Source organism: Mercenaria mercenaria, unplaced genomic scaffold, assembly GCF_021730395.1.
Source record: "Mercenaria mercenaria strain notata unplaced genomic scaffold, MADL_Memer_1 contig_3425, whole genome shotgun sequence".
Lineage (NCBI taxonomy): Eukaryota > Metazoa > Mollusca > Bivalvia > Venerida > Veneridae > Mercenaria > Mercenaria mercenaria.
Genome location: NW_026461561.1, coordinates 11,559 through 30,856, shown reverse-complemented (window position 1 = coordinate 30,856; position 19,298 = coordinate 11,559). Strand labels below are relative to the sequence as shown.

Sequence of the window (19,298 nt, the reverse complement as noted above, 5' to 3'; positions counted from 1 at the left end):
TACGGAAATGATAAACTGCAGCTATTATTTACAACTACAAATTAACAAAATTCAATACAAATCAAACGATACCATAGTTGGCATCAATATAGCATCAAATGCCATACAACAAAACGGACGCTGTTTAGATGTGCTATAGACTGGCACACAATTAATTTCAAATTACAATAACATATTACATACATGGTACTAGACTTGCTATATAGATTTATACATTACATTGCAATGCAGTATCGGCGTTCCATAACAACGAAATGTTTGATATATGTTTTTGAAACAGAGTATTTTACAATTATCCTGTTACACAAATTTCAGTACAAATCTTACAGCTTATAAAAAGAAACATTTTAGACCACTCTTTCGAAATAATTTACAAAAGTCTGAAAAATTTAATAAATTATCCTGACATACTGAAACTAGCCAAAATTTCATGCCGAAAAGTAAATGTTACAGAATTCTGTAGAATGAACAAAGATTTACCAAATAAAAATCGTAATTTAAAAATCATACTAAAATCTTAACAAATAAACTTCTTACCTTGATCGAGCATCAATTTTTAACAAGAAAAATCAATCTGACATAGATTCGTCTAATGTCGAAATGTGGTGTGCGCTAGGCATATCTAGTCCAGTCTATTTGTAGGGTAATGTCCCGCCAAATACTAAATTTTGTTGGACTCACGGCTAATCCGTGGACTCCGACTATTTGCTTTTCCACGGGAATCATGATATAGCCGGGAAATCTGACTACTTTGGCGCAGATTGAAATTGACAATTTGAGGTCCGTTATAGTGGTTTTGGCGATAAAAACATGAATTACTGAAGTTTATAAAATATCAACTTTCTTATTACTGAACCGAATTTAATAAAATTTACATAGAAATTTAAGTTATGAAGTACAGAAAAACATTAGAAGCATTTTATGCGTAAAATCAGACATTTACCTCAATAACTCAAACATTTACAAAACGATGATGCAATACCTGCATTTACACTACAGATACAATAATGTCAGTTTGTGACAGGCGGGGCGTATGTTCCCCGTGAGTATTTGATAAACGATATATAATTGTACTGGTACAGAATCCTGGAACACTGGTTAGGTTAACTGCCCGCCGTTATATGTCTGAAATACTGTTGAAATAAAAAACAAACGGCGTTAAACCCAAAACAAACAAACAATTTATAAACATGTATCTGTATGTCGTATAAATAAATGGGAAATGTCAGTGATGAAAAATAGATTTTGAACATCACTACTGATTCGTAAAATTCTATATGCATGCATGTGCATCTGATGTGCAGTAGGAGTTATGGTTGGGTGAAGGTATTATACAAACTATATGTTGTGTTTTTCACTCAATAAATATCGCATTTCTTTATCATATAATTTTATTTCTGACTAAAAGTCAATGTTACAGTAGTCCAGCGTTCGTCTGTGTTAGCTTTTGTTATATGGATTACCGTGGAATACAAATCGAGCGAAACCTTTCGGATACGGATTTTAGATATTAATAAAGGTAAGAATTTTTTCTAACAGAAAGATATGCACGGCAATATAACTTTCACGCATTATATATGGTTGCATTTTGTTCTTTTATCAGGCACTCTAGTGGCGTAGCTATACCTTTACTGAATATGTGCGAAAATATTCGGGAACTATATCCAGAATAACGAATTTAATTGCGTATTACACATGGTTTTTGTTTGATAAGCGACTCATTAATATATATGAGCATATCGGAAAATATCTAATCTTACAATTAGGCTATAATTTGTTCTGTTCAGGGTATTCTGTGTCGAGGATATGAGTGTTTTTGCCATGCCTTGTTGATATTACGATATACATGTTAGTAGTGAAATATGTTTCTCCGTGATAATGTGGCTCAAGCAACAACCAATCTCCCCTTTCGGCAGGCAATAGGAAACAAATATGCTGAAAATGTGTTAAAATCTAATGTAAAATAATATAACATGTAAAGTCCAGTCCACATAATACTCGCTTGATACAAATTTTCAGATATAACAAAGAAAATTCGGATTTCCCAGCCGAGTCCTATTTCGTTTGTAAAATTATTTCGGTGACAGAGCACTCGCTTCTTACGAATAATCGGTAGATACGAACACATTTTTGAAGTCGCAATTAGCTCAAATGTTATAATTTTCCATCTTTTGATACGAACTAATTTTAGAAGTCGCTCTTGTTACGCTAAACTTGTGTAAAGTTTAAAACTGTACAGTGCTGATATTTTAACGCAGTGACCTGTAATCGATAAATACATAATATAGAGATTAACACTATGCTACGGTTAGTATTTTTATTTATTAATATTCAATATTATAATAAATTTTATATATTTAAATATCAATAAATAAGCTGTCAATTTATTTCAGATGAACGTGTTTACCTGTGCAATACCTATTTAACAATAAAAAAAAATGTTTGTTTAGTAATATTGTATTACCGACATATACCACAATAGCTCGATTATAGGGAATGTCAAGCACTGGTAAATGCATACTTGAGCTTGTGAAAATCCGACCTCCGCCTTGGTCACACCCCGTTCCCCTGCCACCCCGCCACCCCCAAAAAAAACTTTTTTTCTTCATTCCTTATTTTAAAAGTTTTCAAACGTTCCATGAATATTTATCAACTTGCAAAGTTGTACCCTTCCCCCACCAGGCTCCTCCACCCAGTCACCCCAAACCTCGATCATGAAGCATCCCTCACCCCTCACATCCCACAACAATTTTTTTCTTCATTCTTTTATTTTCCATAAATATTTATTATCAGCATGTGAAGTTTTGTACCCTCACCTGGTCCCCCCCCCCACACACACACAACCACCACCACCCTCAGCCTCAACCCCCCCCCCCTCTAAAAAAACAAAAAAAAAAAAACAAACATAAAATCATTAAATTGTTTTTTGTTCATTCCTTTTTGTTTAAATTTTTTAAACCTTTCATGAATATTTATCAGCATGTGAAGTTGTAACCACACCCACCCGTCAGCCCCACCACCACCCACATTCCAGATTTCTTACTTGATTGTGTTCTCTTTAAAGGACATCTGCTCTTTTAAGTTCAAATGTACACATTAAACAGCGACACTTGGTGCCAAACTACTAGAATATAATATTTCGTTCTAGTTACACTTCAAGCTCTCATTTCAAATAACTCAGTATAATTCTAAAAGCTAAGCTTATTACAGTAAAGATATTCCATTCAAAATGATTTCATTAGTCAGGATCAAAACGTAACATACATTTATAATATACATTTAAAACATTTGTTTTCTGTTAAATTAATCCTGACTAATGAAATTATTTGCTTTTTAGTAAATTCTTAACTTCTTGCCGGATATATTTCTTTGCCATTCCTCACCACAAACCCGTTCGGCGGGGGATACCAATTCATCGAATTTGCCTGTTCATTTTCTTTTCATTGTAAATATTCATTCATGTCAATAAACTTGTATAAATTGTACTGAGTGTTCTTATAAGTCCTGAAGTTTTTATGTACTATTTTTAACAAGCCGACATTCGATTTATAAAAAGGTAAGGGACCACCCCCCCCCCCCCCCCCCCCCCCCTCCACACACACACACAAAAGTGCCGTCATCTCTTTATGTATCATCGACATTAATTTTATTTATTTTATTTTGTTGGGTTTAACGTCGCACCGACACAATTATAGGTCATATGGCGACTTTCCAGCTTCGATGGTGGAGAAAAACCCTAGATGCCCCTCCGTGCCTTATTTTTCACTAGCGGGCACCTGAGAAGAACCACCCGTAAGCCAGCCGGATGACTTTCTAACATGAAGAAATCAAGGCACCGAGTGAGGCTCGAACCCACATCGATGAGGGGCAAGTGATTTGAAGTCAGCAGCCTTAACCACTCGGCAACGGAGGCCCCTTCATCGACATTAATATAACCATTATATAATGTAGATAAGGCTGGTATGGGAGGTTTAAAAGTAGTGGGGTAATAGGCTTTTGCTGACGACTCTTGGCTTAAACGTCAGAAGACAATAACGTTCCGATAAGATTTATAAAATTGAAAAGCTCCTTGATTTGGTGAATCAAAAAGCAGTGTCCCGTTTTAATAATACGACAGGAATATTATATAAACAGTATTAATTTGTTCGTAGAAAGGTGTCAAAAAATTAATTTAATGGAGAGAAACACTGAAGAACTGGTAATCATGAAATGTATTTATTAATTATGTGTGTTATGACATCGTCATCATGACGTTTAGCCGCTTTAGAGATAGTGATGGTGTCTCAGAAATGATAAATGAAAAATGTTCATGTTCAAAAACTACTAATCTAATTATCCGCAGAGTATGTTGTTATCCATCGTATTTTCTAATTTCTGCTAAATAGGACAAGAAATAAAGATTTTTTTCCGGGTATTTGTGAAATGGGGAGTGAACTCAAATCACGTCAGTTTCATCAGTCTGACTCCAGTTAAGTACATACAAATGAATAATCCAGCCAAAATGTTAATAAATATATAATCGAACCTGATCTTACTAATAAAAATATTTCTATGTGGATTGTGAATCTAATCCACGGTTGATACTTCTACCTGAAATTAAACTATATGTATGTTTCACTAAAACTTGCAATCAAAGAAAAGTAAAGAGGTCCTTTTTTAGTCTTCTTGTGAGTTTAAACTGTCGAGGACAATCGAAAACTGGTTAGTGCGTGCATGTCTCTGAGAAATACTTCCACTAACATTTTTGAAATTGAACTACCTTTCTTTTACCAAAGTGCATGTCTGTCGATTGTTTATAGATGTCTAGTTTAAAGGGCATGGTTTTCGTGACTGTCGATTGCTCATAGATATTTCGTTTAAAGGAGCAAACCTTTCGTGTCTTTCGATTGTTTATAGATGTCTAGTTTAAAGGGACATGCCTTTATATATTGATCACAATATCAAACAATCGATATCACATCTATCAATAAATTGCAGCTAAATTTCCTCTGTAAATGATATCTATAATATACGGTTATGGCACCTTAAGCACAACTGGAGACCGGGGATAATAAACACGACATTTCGAATCAAAGACCAAAAAAAGAACAAACAAAAGTCGGTAATAAAACAGACATTAGTTTCGCTTGCAATGCACGAGAGCGGGTTTGTATTTAGATACATTTTTACTTGAGTAGAGTAAGTATTTGGTTATAAACCAGCGTTCGTGCGCTTTTCAGGTTGAAACTCTCAATATTTACGCTATCAAGACGAAGGATGTCAGTTACTTGCGGTGAATAATTTACTAGGCCAACTGGATAAAAACTGCTGAAAAACAGTGTTAAACACAAAAACAGACTCTGACTCCATTCTTTCAATGAATTTAACATCATTGTTCAAACTTGTCCCGACGGTGGTCAGTTAACTTGAATGGTAATAAAAATATTGACTTGTTCTTCACATGTAAGTGACAACTGCTTGTGACGAATGCCCTGTCGTCTTTAAAATCGTCAGAGAGAACAATGTCGTGCCCAGGGTTCAAACTTCCCTATATTGTCAAAACTATTCATTTTCCTGAGCTCAAATATTGTAGGAGAAAGCTATTGTCGATACAAAAATACGTGTACATACGCAATTTATCAACGTTTGAAACGCCTTATTATCTGTTTGCTTGCAAACCACCAGCGTAAGTTGGAGTTTAAATATTTACCTACTTTAATTGGGTTAGTATTTGGGAAGTAACCTATGCTCGCGAACTTTTAGGATGATATAGTTACAATTTCAAAGCAAAGAAGTCATGAACTTGATTCAGTTATTAAATACTATATTAATTTCCTTAAAATTTTCTCTCGACTTTACGTTGCCAAATTAATATACATGTATTTATGCAGATTTAACAAAAGATTGTAACAAGAAATGCATGTCATTCGTTTAATCTAAGCTGTCTGGTATAAACTGCGCATTTCATTGAATTTTAATACGATAGTTAGATAATGTTTACTTTTAAGTGTTATCAATCTTGCATATTTTACACACAAAAATCAACTTTCATCCATTTTGCTTGTTTACCAAAACATACTGTTTTTATTTAAAAGATATCGGGTAGCAGCCTATTTGCGCAGTCGTTGTCAAATTTATCCGGGTTCAGTTTGTATCACAATTTTACGCTAGTTCGAAACTAGTTTATAAGATTTTAACGATAGTTTGAAATTTCGTCCTCTTTCTGTGTAGACGGGCATTTTTTTTCCAAACAGATTTCAATGCATCTATTCATGGAAAAAAGAAAATAATCTCAATGCATTTTAAACATGAGAAACTCATCCTCACTTTTTATTTCTTATTTTTTCTTAAGCGGACATCTACATCATTCGTTTGAACACAAACGAGGTAATAAGATCTTAAGTAATATAAGTCACACATATAATAAAATTTATCAACATGTTTCTTTTTAGGAGTATAGCAACTAAATTATATGATAGCACAGTCACTCCGTTTGCCTGGGTCCGTTCTAGAAATGTAATCAAGGCTTCAACATCTCGTATACTTATATCACCCGGCTGAAGCGGACTTTTAACTGAAAAATATTGAGTGGACTCCTTGAGCCGACAAGAGCAGGAATGATATCAGCACTCTGTCTAGATATGGAGTGATGTATTACGACAGCCAAATGATGTTGTGAATATACGAATATAGATGAACACGGTCGCTGGCGATGTAATCCGAGCTGCTTACTACTGCACCACTGACTTTAATCTATAATCTATTACAGACCTCTCTAGAGGCATAAAGCGATAGTTCAAGATAGTAGCAAACTTGACTTTATTAAAGATATTATGTGACATGAAAAATGTGAAACTGCAACATTTCCGCAAGCAACTAAAATAATGTAATAGAGATCGATAAATTTGACTGCATCAACTAAAGGGATCAGAACAACCTTGATCCTAAGTATTTGGAGAATTTGTACAGCTGTTACACAGCTAATTAAGACTGTTCTGACAGTAAACAAAAAAAAAAAAGAAATTAAAAAAGTACTCAAGCATAATTATCACTTCCCCGGCTCCGGTTTCAGTAAAGCTCTTTCATTCAGATACATTGAATGGACTCCTTGGTCCCAGCTGAGAAAGGTCTGTCATTTGACTTGCCCTGCTATCAGATTGCCTAAGCTACGACTGATATGCACTTTTCAAATGTCCCTTTTGTTAAGCCTCTCGACATGATTCCTGAACTAGTCTTGTAAAATACAAAACAATAAAAGATGAGCAGGTGCCCGCTCGTGATGAAATAATGCACGGAGGGGCACCTGGAGTCTTCCTCCACCGTTAAATCTGGAAAGTCGCCATATGACCTATCATGTGTCGGTGCGACGTTAAATCCAAAAAAAAAAAAGGATGAGCAACAGCTGAGGTCGAGTTTAAAAAATAAAAATCGGTACATCGGTATATCTGCAAATAGTTAATAACGTTTTATGTCAAAGCGGCTCCACATGTGGACTAGTAATTAGACAACCTGAGGGTATCATCAGACTTTAACGGTAATGTGGTCTAAACTAGGCTTTCTGAAATATAAAAGCTAATCCTTAAACGACAATATCAAATATTTGGTAAACAGTCTGTTTTGAGACAAAATAGACATATTAAACATCTCCATATATAAATAAAAAACGAATTATTTCAACAAAAATAATTATTTCACTATAAAGTGTATTCTTCAAGGAATTTGATAAATTATATAACAAGGCAGTCTGAAAGACAGCTAAATCCCCCGCCACTGCTATGGATAGTGAAAGGGTAAACCTTTGATATAGCTGTGACCTTGACCTTGAACTGACATGGCTGACTCATGAATTCTGCACAACGTCTTGATGAGGTGATCATTTGACCAAAGTTTCATGAAAATCCTTCAAGGGGTTTAGGAGATACAGATCTGAAACCTTTGACCTTCAGTTGTGACCTTGACCTTGAGTTGACATGGCTGACTCATGAGTTCTTGATGAGGTGATCATTTGACCCAAGTTTGATGAAAATCCTTCAAGGGATTAAGGAGATACAGAGTGGACACCAAATAGAAGGCTCAAACCTTCGACACTTAGTTGTGACCTTGACCTTGAGCTGGCATGGTTGGCTCATAATTTCTGCACATCGTTCTGATGAGGTAATCATTTGACCTAAGTTTTATAAAATTCCTTCAAGGGGTTTAGGAGATATAGAGCGGACACGAAATGGAAGGCTCAAACATTTGACCTTCAGTTGTGACCTTGACCTTGAGCCGACTTGGCTGACTCATAAGTTCTGCACATCGCCTTGATGAGGTGATCGTTTGACCCAAGTTTGATGAAAATCCTTCAAGGGGTTTAAGAGATATAGAGCGGACACAAAATGGAAGGCTCAAACCTTCGACCCTAAGTTGTGACCTTGACCTTGAGCCGGCATGACTGACTCATGGGTTCTGCATATCGTCTTGATGAGGTGATCATTTGACCTAAGTTTTATAAAATTCCTTCAAGGGGTTTAAGAGATATAGAGCGGACACAAAATGGAAGGCTCAAACCTTTGACCTTGAGTTGTGACCTTGGCCTTGAGCCGGCATGACTGACTCATGGGTTCTGCACATCGTCTTGATGACGTGATCATTTGACCCAAGTTTTATAAAATTCCTTCAAGGGCTTTAGGAGATATAGAGCGGACACAAAATGGCAGGCTCAAACCTTTGACCTTCAGTTGTGACATTGACCTTGAACCGACAAGACTGACTCATGGGTTCTGCACATCGTCTTGATGAGGTAATCATTTGACCCAAGTTTCATGAAAATCCTTCAAGGGGTTTAGGAGATATGGACCGGACACGATTTTGTTACGGACGGAAGGACGGACGCAGACCATTCCTATAATCCCTCCGCCAAGGCGGGGGATTAACAAACAAGGTTCACAACGGTGTTTGATTTTTTCAAAGGTTCTTTATTATTTTCAAAATCACATTTAAATACAGTGTTTACATCACCGAAAATTTGCAAATGTTGAATAATCTTGGAAGAACGAGTCCAAATATTCGTATACTTAAGTCTTTCTCAAAGAGATTCTGAAATGTATATTTCAACTCAACCATAAAACATCCGTTTAGATTCGACTCATAAGCCCACAATGATTGGTGCATATAATAAGACCAAGAGAAGCTGTGTTGCTATGTTGTGATATTTTTCTTTTATGATCGAATTGCTTTTCAAAATAATTTCCATCTAAAATAGAAGTCTGCCGGACACTATTATTCATTCAATACTTTCAAATATTAAATTTTCATATTATTACCCAAAGCTGATATCGCCTTTTCTATCGATGAAACGTTGTAACTTTACATTTTCTTGTAACATAGCACCAATCATTAACTTATTTTGCCAAACTGCATACGGCATTAATATATTCGTTGAAATATACATGTCTCCATATTAGAGAAAGAATTGAATGAATAAATTTTATAAATAAATAAAATTATTAAAGTGTAATTATGCTATTAATCATTGAAACATAATGTCATAATTAAAAACTACTTCCTTTGGAATTATTTGTTGTGCCAATTAAATAATAAAATACGATTTTACATTACCTGATTTTAACATCGTGTACTTTGTTGATTAGTTTCAGTTTTGAAGACATGTTCTTTTATGAACGCAAGTGATGCTCAAGCAGAGTTTTTTTGGTTTGCTCTATATGATAGCTTCTTATCATATTTTTAACAAAGCTTCGTATTTAAAGGATTGATATAAAATACTTGACTATCTGTTTTATAGATAGTTCTTGTTTGTTATATCCCCACCGAACATGTTGGGGGACGGGGGGGGGGGGGGGGTGCTATATAGGAGTCAGTTTTGTCCCGTCTCCTTTTACTTAGAATGTAGGACTAATGTTGATGCATATTCACTATATATCATTCTGATTGACTTAGAGCCAAAGGGAAGTAACCCTTTTTTTAACTTTTGTACTGCGTTACTACCCCGTAAGTTCCATGAATTAATCTATTTTTAGAAATTCTATTTTTAGATTTTCAATATTTTAATTAGTTTTTTTCTAACTTTTTTATTATTAGTCCTGTGTAAAACATAAAACGTAAAAACATTTTTCTGTGGTAACATGTGTCTGTAAGACACTTTTTTTGTATTTATTTTTTGTGTATTTCTTATGTTAGAGATTTTAATATTTCCCTCATCCCTTATCCTTGGCACATATACTAGTGTTACTTGTATGTGCCGAGGAAGCCCAGGATGAAGTTCTCCAAAGACGAGAAAAAAATTGTTTTAATTATTAAGGTTTTTTTACGTTTTATATTATTCTAAATATTTTTAAAAATTCTTATGGTTGATGGTTGCCACCGTATGGTGGGGGTATAAGTCACTCCTGTGACAGATCTAGTTTGTAAACAGGCAACAATCTTTCCTGGATACGAATTTTCACTTTAGAGGCTCCGTAGTAAATGAACACGTTACATTAAGTGTTTAGGATAACTGTGTGACCGTTAAGATTTTCTTCTAGAGTCATTGTTTACATTTTATATTTGCAGGTGTCCTAGATTTGTGCAAACCTCCATAATTTTAAACATAACTTTTATTCTATATTAAATCTAGTAGGGTATTTAGTATGCGCAGTAGCTGCTCTCCATATTTTGCATTTTCAAGTGTATTGTTACAAATAAGACGTTAGGATTTCACTTACATGCATCACTAAACTCCTGTTAAAGCGTATTCTTTCGATATTAAGTAAATATTGAAGGAATTTTGAGTTCACGGTATAGAACTTGAATATTAAAACGGGGAGAAAATGTGCAGCCAGGCCGGGACTCGAACACAGGGTCTTGGGATACCGTTCCAATGCTCTACCGACTGAAATACTTGGCCGCCTACACATTTTCTCCCCGTTTTAATATTCAAGTTCTTTACCGTGACAGTTGCAGTCGTCGTTCGCATCGAGTAAGCCACAGAACGCAATGAAACACGCGGTGCATCCTCCCAGCCTTCATAAGCCATATCAAGGGAACCATGAAAAAGCCGGGTGCTTCAAGTCCCATACAATTTATCAAGCAACCCTGATGCACATCTGAAACATTGATGCTTATTTAAAGCGGAACAAATTGTAAACTTTCAAAGCATTACATCCTTTAATCCACATCCTTTTTGCATTGTGTTTATAGCCCTAGGTATCTTGTAAAAATAATAGTGATAGAGAGGCTTAATATTATCTGTGAAGAGCGAAATATTGACAACTTAAAGAAATTGGTTGCTTAATATACTTTATTCGGTACAGAGGCCTTTGGTCACCCTTTTTTCCATAACAATCCCAGGTAGGCGCCTAAAGTCTGTGGTGTCTGTCTTCCTTTTGAACCCGTTACGGATGCGCCATCTAGTATCTCATCAACCCGTTTGCGCTTCTTTGGTGTAAGGGGCCTCTCAGACACTTTACGGATATTCTCAAGAGCCTCCCTTCTTCTTTTGCTATGGCGATTAGTCTGAAATATGAATTACACATTCTTGATATAATTGATACGTTTATTTCCACTTTTCAAAGAAGGCTTCTTGTACACAGCCAACTTCGCCACATATGATTCTCATATAAAATGATTACCATATGAAATTCATATCTACGCATTTTAAGTGCAATTTCTTAGTTCCTTTTCCTCTTTAAAGTTGTTTTAAGAGTAAACTACGGACACTCAATAAAATATCTCAAACAGCAAAAGGGAGGTGGTAGTTTTTTAACCCCCCCCCCCCTCCCCTTCACAGTTATAGCCCTTTTTCGACTTCCTAATTCGAAACGAGTTTACGTCATGACGAGCGCATTGCTTGATTAAGAAAGCTGTTGTTGTTGTTGTTGTTTTTCGTAAGCTTGTTTAAAGTCGAAACCGGTAACCCATATGGGCGAGAAGACTGTTAGTAATGTTAGCGGGAGGACAATGCAAGTTACAGAAGACGCTCCAATTCCAGATGTGCTTTCCTTTGTTCTTTCGAAGCATCTATTACGGGACTCTTATCACAATGTTAGTAACTTTTAGTTGGAGGAATAAGAGCTCGATCCCACAGTCCCTGGTTTCGTAGTCAGACAGTGTTCTGTCCTTATAAACTTGTTCTCGCTTATGTTGCTGGGTAACTCTCATTGACGTATGTATAAATTTGCCTTTGTCAATATCTAGGACTGTGCTTTACGTCAATAATTCTCATATGTATTGCACAATATCTAATAAATGTTTCGTAAAACAGTGCTGCGTACATTTTGAATATATACAGATTCCTCTCTGCGCGTTAGTGGCAGAAGTGACAGTTATACGAAATGCAGCATCTTATTAAATAGGGTACCTGGCGGTACATTGTACTCTGCAGTATGAAACGTGCAAGAACTTACTGTAAACACTTGAATTAATAAATTATTGATTTTCAATATTTGAGGTGTAGAGGTATTTGTTTTTTTTCAGAGTACGATCGAGAAATATTTCAATGGTTTTAACCAGATAATATACATTTTACATGCGTAACGTCACGAACATTGCGTCATGACGTCGCAATGCCGAAGCGTCACGACATCTATGTTGAAAATTGTGAAAATCCATGAAGTTGCCCGATTTATTTTACATTTCATTACGGTGGAGCGTATGTTTTTTGTAGGTATTTATCTATATTTTTACTGGAGGACATTTTGCAACGTTTTTCCGATTACTCACATTTCATATTCTTTCTCATTCTAATTCCATTGATGTATTTATGTATGCTTGTTGTATGTGTGTGTATAGAAAAGATATACATGTATATATATATATCAGTTCAAAATTGAGATAATAACATATTCATAAAGAACATTCTTTTATCTTTCAAATCCGAAAATTTGAAGTGATTATCTTTACTATCTTAAGAGCTACAATATTTTTAAGTTAGTCACTGAGGGTATTTTGAGACGTTAAGAACGTCATGAAAGCACAATGACGTCGTTGTGCATGGCGTGTATTTTACAAGTTATTAATGGAACAAATTATGCTTACCACTTACTTAACATCATACATTTGAATATTTAGGAACAGTTTAAAGCGATTTTACTGAAAGATAACTTAACCGTATATTTTTAGTTTCATCACGAGCCTTTTATCTATACACCTCTATATTTTCATGACGCATGTGTGCTTTGGAATTTCCGTTGCCATGACAACAGAAACAACATTTATATGAAAAATATGGTAGAATTTGATTTGTCTTAGATGACACAATTACAATGTATTAGTTTCTAGTTTCTGGAGCAACATAAGAAAAACAGCGATTTTTCAGTATTTTACTCTACTAATTATACAATAGTTATATCATGTCACTAATACAGGTTTTCTCATGGAATGGCCCATATATATATATAGATATATACAATAAAATGTAATTAAATTGATTAAACTAAACATTTGAAAAGAACTGTCTAATGACGGCATGAACCGAAGGACACATTTTTCAAGTCGATACCCAGCAGGCATACGACGTCGAATCGACGTTGGATATCGGTTGAATTTAGGTCGCGACGTCGTCGACCTAATGCAACGTCGAAAAGACGTTGAAACTCCGACGTCTAACAGACGTCGGAAGTAGACGTCGAATCGACGTTTGATATTGGTTTGATTTAGGTCGCGACCTCGGCGACCTAAATGCAACGTCGAAAAGACGTTGAAACCACAACGTCTAACAGACGTTGGTAGTAGACATTTGAGCGACGTTGGATACATATCGGATTTGTTTTAATATTTCGCAGCAAAAACACAATTATATTTTCCAATGATGAACTCGTTTCTTGAATTCACACATTTGTGTTTAACATAAATCATAATTTCAATTTTATTTTACACGATGTAGCTGTTTAGTATAGGCTGAACAGGCACTTCTATAAAACTATGTCTGAATACAGAAATTTGTTAATTGTAAGAAGTTTCTTAAAATTCTAACTGTTTATAGCTCTTTTGTGCAGTACACCAGATAAACCCAGTAATCACACTTGTCACACTTGGCCCAGCCAATTATTTTATACCCATTGTCTGGGTGGAGAGAATTTCCCACAAACACAGCAGTTGTGTTCATTGGCATCATCATCTGAAGATGAGCTGTCAGTGTCTAGATCAATTGGCGCTACTTTGTCATTTTGCAGTCCACTAGTTTTGGAATGTAAGGTTTAAGGTTATTGGTGTTGTTCTTTTTAAGAGGTGCTTTCTTTTTAAGCTGACATGGTAGTTTTTCTGACTTTTGCTTTTCCTCAAGGTACTGTATTATATCAAAGTAATCATCACCTGTAATGGCTTTGCCGTTAGCATTATGTTTCTAAGAAGTAATTTTCTTTTTCTTCTTGCAGGAGCAAAGGTCACATTGATCATCATTTTCTTTGGTTTTAATGGCTATTTTCTCTTCTCTCTCAAGCATGAACTTCTCTGCTTCAGGACCAGACTTGATGGCTTTTACTTTGGCACCTGGGTTTATTTCTCTGAAACTCTCAAAAGACGACAACTGCTGCGGGGTTATCACATTTGTGTCCAGAGGATGTATTCCTGTTTTCCTAAAATCAGCTTGAATGTTCAAAGGTGTTAGTGCTTTAAGGTAGGCTCTGGATGCAAGAGAGGAAATATTATATTTTGTAATAGTCTGCCCCATGTTTCTGGACATGTGCTGTAAGCATTCACTGTAATAATATCTCTTGAATGGACCGAATATACTTACGTCAAGTGGTTGTAATATATGTGAACTATGGGCAGGTAGAACAAAGAAGATAATGCCTCTTTCCCTGGCCCATTTAATGGTTTCTGGACTTTTATTGGAAGCATGTCCATCATAAATTAGAAGCAACATTGAGTGCAGAATGGTGATGGCCTCGCAAAAGAAAGAAAATTCAGACATGGTTCTCTTGGCACCAATACAAGCACCTTTCAAAAGGACTGGTCTTGATTCCATCTTTGACCTTTGAACACAAAAAAAAATAGTTAGATGGCATGGCCTACAGCATTTACACTCCCAATTAATGTGGTTGTTGAAGACTTTGGTAAAGTTATTGCCCGGGGTTTGACATTTTGATTAGCAACAATATTTGAAAGTGTATGCTCTGGTTGTATAGAGGTCTCATCCAGATTGTAGATATTGTGAGGCTTGTTAAGTAAATTATTATTTTTCCATGATTGCTTTCAATTGTGCAAATGGACCAGAGGACAAATAGTTTAAATTCGTCGAACCAAAAATCAAAAACACACGGTACTCCTTTCTCATATGAAATGATTTGAAAACTCCAATTTAATTAATTTCTAAATACTGTTTGTTTCAATCTCGCAACGCCATCTTAAGAGAACTGCAAGTGTCTGCTGTCGAACAAAAGAGTCTGACATGTTGCTTACAACTGTCTGATTTACACTTAGTTCTTAATTTGATCACAAACGGTCTTAATGTTTCACTGGGTTTAATGTTGATCAAATGAAAATAGCTATCGTGTGTTTGATTACTTTTTGCAAGATTTCATGTGCACATATTAATTCGTACACATTCATACATGCACTGATAGAAGGCGACAGACAGGATTGTTACGTCCTTGGAACGTTGCTTTTTACTATCTGAAATATATGCTTGATTTTTTTCATTAGCATTAACAAATTGCTTTTAATTACCTTTTGTCAGTCCAAAGAAGACCAGGTTTACCATGAAAGTAAATTGTTAGGGTCTACACTTGTTCCCGGAGACTGCATAAACCGATCAGTAATGTTACCCGAACTTGATGTCGGTGATTGGCTCTACTACGAGGACATGGGTGCTTACACTCTAAGTGTGGCTACAATATTTAACGGGCTGGACGCAACTGCAATAAAATACCATTGCTTGGAAGAGTTGTGGTTTGTAGTGTATTTAAATTCACAGTGTAACATAATTTAAATGGATTGTATTATGTTACATACTAAAAGAAAAGTAAATCACCCAAAAACGCGATACCCAAATGTACTTTTTTAATCTATTTCTGCCAGATAAAGAAATATTAAGATTGATTTGTACTTATATAGTTATGTGTTGGCAAAATAGTTCCCTAAATGTAGAAATATGTACTAAGTAAATTTACCGCTTTTCTGCTGCATGTTTCATTACCTCTCATGAACAGACTCAGTCAAACCTAGTCTGCTATTATTCTTCTTGTTTGCAATCTTTGCTTCCAAAGGATCTTTTTACAGATGTTATTAGTGAGGAGTTGTTTAACCTTAAACCCTGATATAACCTCATACCATCGTCTTTAAAAATTCAAAAGCAATAGGCAATAGAATTGTTCACTTTCCCAGCGAAAATCTTGTGACTAATGATCCCATGACCTTTGACCTAACAGAGGCATACATCTACTGACCAGACTACTTTTGACTACGTTTGAGAACCGTAGGTCATATAAGTTTTACCATGTTGAACGGAACCGTTGATCCTTGATCTTGTGCTATGGAGTTGGACGACTGTATGTCAAACTGATCTTTAGTTATTGAACGAAACTGCTATAGTCCCAATGTCACTATGACCTCGACCTATGGCCTTCTAATCCCAAGAACAATACAATACTGAGCATAGGCAATTATTCAATGAAAGTTGACCTTTGTAAAACGAAGCATTATGAAGTCATTCGTACAATTTCTTGGTGTGTGTCGAATTTAACATTCTGGACAAAGTTAAGTAAGTTTCTAAGCATATATTGACAGCCATCGCTTTAAGTAACATCAACAAATTTCTTGATAGTACGTTTTCTTGATATGTTTCTGCTCGCTATATGTCTTTTTAACAACTGGTACATATGTATTCCTCGTACAGTTTTCCCTCAATTTCCTCATTGTTAAACTCGTATGCATACAATAAGGTTATTATAATTATAGTAGCTCGATCTGGGATGCTGTATTCAGCTTGAGTGGAGTTTTTTTAGATCGGATCTGACGAGGCGCACAAGCGCCAAATGTGATCCGCCCTTGCAAAATCCACGAGCGCAAAATACAAAATCCCAATTCTAGCTACTGTTGTAATAAATCTTTATTATATACCTCCACCTTTTCGTTTGTTTGTCTGTTATAAGGGGCCTCCGTGTCCGAGTGATTAAGGTCGCTGACTTCAAATCACTTGCCCCTTATCGAGCCTCGCTCGGGGCGTTGAATTCTTCATGTGAGGAAGCCATCCAGCTGGCTTACGGAAGGTCGGTGGTTCTACCCAGGTGCCCGTTCCTGATGAAATAATGCACGGAGGAGCACCTGGGGTCTTCCTCCACCATCAAAGCTGGAAAGTCGCCATATATGTGTCGGTGCGACGTTAAACCCAACCAGAATATCAAACGAAGTTCTAAATGTTTGCCGATATTGAAATAAATATGAGTGATGTTTTTCTGTGCGCTATTTATTGAACTGTGTCAGGATATGCATGTTAAATGAAAGTAGTCCGGCAACATACAATACAAAAGGTACAATACAGAATTTTCGTTCTGCTTGTTCATATTTACTTGCGAAATATAAGGTGTATTTTGACAGAATTTGTACAGGTATATAATAGACTAAATAACCTTCCTTTGTCTAACAGTTATATCTGTTTTTGTGTATGAACTTCAAACTAAGTTTAAATATTAGCAATTGATTTTTTTTGTAATTCGGCTCTTTAGTTAGTATTTAATATCTAGTGGTTTTATATGTATTGAATGGCATTGTACATTTTAAACTTATTTGTTATTACTAGATATTATGTTCCAGGCAATATTTCTTGGCATGTACACTTCTAAATATAAAAGAGTAAATGATGCTTAAAACATGTATATTTAGTGTGCAACCTTTCAGTTAATGTGATAGATACTGCACGCATCAATTGTAACTATTTTTGTTGTATGTCGTTTAAAATATATGTTCAATAGGAAGGAAGTTTTTGTAAATATTTTTTATATATTTTGATCCTATGTCTTTGTCCTGAACCGTTATATTCAAAATGTTTCAATTGAAACGCACAAAGATTGAATTATGAAAGTTCCCAAATCACAATCCTAGTGGGTTGTTACTTAACATTTAAAAGAGAGAATAAAGGAGTTAGTAAGGTAAACATTTACCATTCCATTTTATAAAACTTAAGTCTATTTGTCCATTAAAATACACTTTTTTTCTGGCTTATTAGATATTCTGTAAACATTTTTGGAAAGTTGTATAAAAGAGGAGTTCATGGCAGAGTGATCTACTTTACTTGAATTTAATGCCCGAGTATAAAGACAAGGACGATATTGTACAATAATGTTGTATACTTTTTTTTTATCGTAGGTACCAAGTGTATCCAGATTGCAAGTCGGACGAAAAGTCAATCACCTGATTATCTCAGTCAACACACCAATGACATATATCCGTGGGTGATAAAAATTATTTTCTTTCGTTATTTACATTGTCATCCATGAAGTAACTTTTGTTATCAAGACAGTTACAAGAACAATTCGTGTTTGTTAAATCATGTTGCAACATACTTTGTCCTTTATTCATGAGTAAAATTGAAAGGCAAAAAAGTTTTATGGGCCAAAGGGTGTAATGTTGGCGCTTTATCAAATTACATTGTTGATTCGAACAACAAATGGAAAACTCAAGTTATGTAATTGGCTACCGTATTGTTAAGACTTTAATGTTGATATTGCAGTTTTCTTGAGGGGAATGGAAGACGAGTGCAGCAAACAGTCTTGTTAAAGAGCTTGGACGTCATTATGCGTACGTTAATGATGCAGTTAACCTTGCCACCAGGATCGTTTCAATTTTATTTAACTGTAGCAATTCATTGTACTTCGTGCAAATAAATATTTAACTGCTAATATGTTTGTTCTTCTCTGACAATGCAAGTGAGAGTTTTAAGTAAGCGACCCTTCAAAGGTTTTTATATGTAACACTTTTAATTAATTTTATTACAAAAGGTGAATGCCTACATTTTGTAATGTTATTTCAGACAGATATAACAGACAGATATCCAAGCATGCTGTAAAAATTACATTTAGGACTTGATTTGTAAATGACTATACACATTTTAACCACAATTATGATATCTTGTATAATTTTACAATGTTTGAAAAGTTAAAACTGCACTTCAGAGTAAATAAATATATTAAAATAATGGAAAGAATATAAAACATTTAATTGTCATTACTTTGATTTCTTTATGTTATACATTATATAAATAATTATATTAATTTTTAATTTTTATGTAGAATGTTACGATATTTCATTGAAAGTATGTTTACATTTCATATAAATTAACCATAATTTCCTATATCAGACTTTAAATACAAAACTTTAATTTGATAAATTTCTAGAATTAACAG

At 35.0% G+C, this 19,298-nt stretch overlaps 1 long non-coding RNA gene across 2 annotated transcripts; it reads left to right on the top strand.

Moving 5' to 3' along the window:
• Window positions 1–1,102: 1,102 nt before the first annotated feature.
• Window positions 1,103–19,081, top strand: LOC128553045 (uncharacterized). 2 transcript variants are annotated; one of them, XR_008369237.1, is made up of 4 exons: window positions 1,103–1,519; window positions 15,635–15,846; window positions 18,262–18,343; window positions 18,626–19,081. It is a non-coding gene; the product is annotated as an uncharacterized LOC128553045 (long non-coding RNA). The 2 variants fall into 2 exon arrangements; XR_008369238.1 differs by lacking the exon at window positions 15,635–15,846 and having other exon boundaries at window positions 1,110–1,519.
• Window positions 19,082–19,298: the final 217 nt, after the last annotated feature.